Consider the following 342-nt stretch of genomic DNA (forward strand, 5'->3'; position numbering starts at 1 on the left):
CCTTTATTTATAAAGCACTGTAAATTTACACAGCGCTGTACATACAATTTTTTAAATTGGACGGTTCCCTGCCCTAAGGCTTACAATCTTAAAAAGACAAGACACAAAAGGAGAAGGGGAAGGGGATGAGGGCCAACAGTTTTTCTCTACCTCTGAGGCCTGGATCAGGGGAGATGGACTGGAGGAAGGACATAGCAATACAGGAAATGATTCAATAAAACAGGCAACAAAGGAACATCAAATAGCAAGCGACAATGGCTGGGAATGCTTCTCTGAACTGGATGGTCTTCAACTCTGTTTTGAAGCTGGTTAAAGAAGTGATGGCTCTTGCTCGCGGGGGGG

Source organism: Sceloporus undulatus, chromosome 4 (genome assembly GCF_019175285.1).
Source record: "Sceloporus undulatus isolate JIND9_A2432 ecotype Alabama chromosome 4, SceUnd_v1.1, whole genome shotgun sequence".
NCBI classification, from domain to species: Eukaryota; Metazoa; Chordata; class Lepidosauria; order Squamata; family Phrynosomatidae; genus Sceloporus; species Sceloporus undulatus.